This window comes from Daktulosphaira vitifoliae, unplaced genomic scaffold (assembly GCF_025091365.1).
Source record: "Daktulosphaira vitifoliae isolate Bord-2020 unplaced genomic scaffold, ASM2509136v1 Scaffold_3, whole genome shotgun sequence".
In the NCBI taxonomy this organism is placed as follows: Eukaryota; Metazoa; Arthropoda; class Insecta; order Hemiptera; family Phylloxeridae; genus Daktulosphaira; species Daktulosphaira vitifoliae.
This window is the reverse complement of record NW_026099574.1, coordinates 36022097-36024786: the sequence shown is the minus strand read 5'-3', so window position 1 is coordinate 36024786 and position 2690 is coordinate 36022097.

The following is a 2690-nucleotide window of genomic DNA, read 5'->3' as shown; positions in this document are numbered from 1 at the left end:
CTGTTTTGCTTCCCTTTCAAATTATTTTTGTAATAGAATGCAGCAGTTTGTCCCTAGAGATAATGTTTTCCGTTTTCTCTTGCCCTACAAAATTTTCCTCCCATACAAACGTTCATTATAGTAATAATTATGTATTAATAAACAATATGATTTAGCTATTTTATTATGCGTGCGGGGTAAGTGCGTTTTTTGTCCGAAATTCTACAACCAGCACCTGCCACGGTTAACGACATTTAAAGGTGGTGTATCCTCTGTCTCTGTAGGTCGCAGTAGCATAGCGGGGGCGGGCAGTAGTTGCTGGTACGGTGTGCGGTAACCGCATTAACGCTTCAACCTTATACCTGCCATAGAGTAGACGATTACCGCGGAGAATCGCCACTCAGACGTGACTCGACTGGGCCGGTTGTAGTGCGCGCGTTGTACACGAGTTCGTTAATTCGACAGAAAGTGTGCGTTTTTATTTGTTTTTAAATTGTTAATTAAAATATTCACAATTTTTTCGCTGTGTTGTTTTATTATCGTTGTATTTGACTGAACGGGCTGTTGATTTTATTGTTCGTTTTATAATAATTATTATTCGGGTGATAATACATAGTTTTGAAGTTGCACGTTAAATTATTAACGCTCATTTAGGATTAAAATATTTCAATAACATCAATGGATTACTAAAGAGCAGTATTAAAGTGAGTACTTATTTTTTAACTTTTGAAGCCATTTATAGGATAATATATTTTTAGTGAATCATGTGTTAAAAAGACCATGATATAAAAAAAAAAGTTGATACTAAGATACTCGATACTAAAATTACAATTTTGAATTAATCGTCAAAAAACTTGAAATATTAAATTTTTACATCCTTATTTTCCTTTAGTATATTTAAAAAGTAAATTAAAAAATAAGAATTAAAAAGTCAATTAACTTTTTTTATATTTAGCAGTGATGTATCTAGAAATGTTCTATGAGGCACTTAAAATAAAAAAAAATGTATTATTTTTCAATTTATTTTTACCTAAAATGTAGATTTAGTACGATCTACGAGGGATCTTAGCCATTTTATATCTCACTGAATACCCCATTTTTATACAGTATAAAATAAACATTTTTGTATATATGAAAACAATTTTCAATTTTTATAATTATAATTATAATAAATACACTTTTTAAACACTTAAGAAATGGAATTGTTTCATGAAAATTGTTAGAACAAATAACAATGAATCATTATAAAATTTTACATTGCGTGAGAAGTAAGTTCTTTCTAAAAATCATTCAAAAAAATTGCGAAAGCTGTATTTATACCCAATGCGATGCCATTTTCAGTTTATTTCATTTCTAAAGGTTAAAAAAAGAACTATCTTGTGATTTATTACGATACCAATTGCATGCGTCCTAGTTATTTTAACTGTATATCTATGGGGTTAGTATTGAAATTATTACTATTATTTTTAAGTTAATATTGAAATGTTATTTCTAAAGGGTATGAAAGACTAACGTTTTAATAAAGAACTTAATCATATAAAATCTATACATGAACGAAATTGATAAAATAAGCTAAATAATTATAAATATATATATATATATGTTTCCGTGATTTATGAGAGTTTTAGTAATATATTAAAATAGTTGAACATTGATAACATAACATTGTAGTATTTATACATTTTAACCTACTTCCACCGTTTTAGTTTTCTTGAATAGAAAAACATTACTTCCCAAATATTACACAGTAATTAAATTCATCTTAATTCTTACGAAACTTGTTATTGACAAATCTTTTTCTACGAATTAGTTGTAATATTTAAATTTTATCGATGAACTATTAGAATTAAATTGAAAATGTAAGTATCACCGTTAACATTTAACACACTATGGTGATATTGTTAAATACATAAATATGTAAATAATGAATTATGCAGATCCGACGAGAAAGCCAAACCCTCTCTTAGTCGTATAGCCTACTTAGCTCTAAATGTTATCTTGTGTTGCATTAAGAATTTTCTAATTGGATTGTATACTTGCTGGGATATACAAGTAGTATAATTTAAAACAATTTTTCAAATAAATGGAACTTACCAAATATTACTTGGATTACATTTTGCGCACTTTGTTTATCTTAAAAAACTAAAAGATTCAGTGTTAAAATAAAAAGTAAAGATAAATTCCAATATTATGTAAAGAGTAAACTTGGGATTAATCTATTTTCGTAGCGGTAAAAATCAAAAAACGAGCAAATGTTTTAGCTTCGATGCGAAGATGAGAAGGTATTAATTTTACTATATGTTTTTTTTTGTGTCTGTTACCAATTTTTTCAGGTCTCACCGAACCGATTTCTTTCGACGATACGTCAAAAGATCACAAATTGTATCTAGTCGAAGACATTACCCTCAAAAAGTGAACAAATTTTCCTCGTTCCCCGTAAATGAGGAAAATCTCCAAAAAAATTACATATTTAAAAATCGTTAATTTTCAACATTTTTGCAATTGTTTTTACTTAAAACTGCCATAACTTTATCAAAAATGAACAAATCAATTTAATTTTTTTTTTGGATATATTTTTATTTGTGTCATTTTCGACCAATTATAAAATAACAATAATTCAATTACACAAAAAATAATAAATTTTCATCTATTCATTATTGAGTAAAAGTCACAGTTAAATCTTGAAACACACTATAATTATTATTATATTG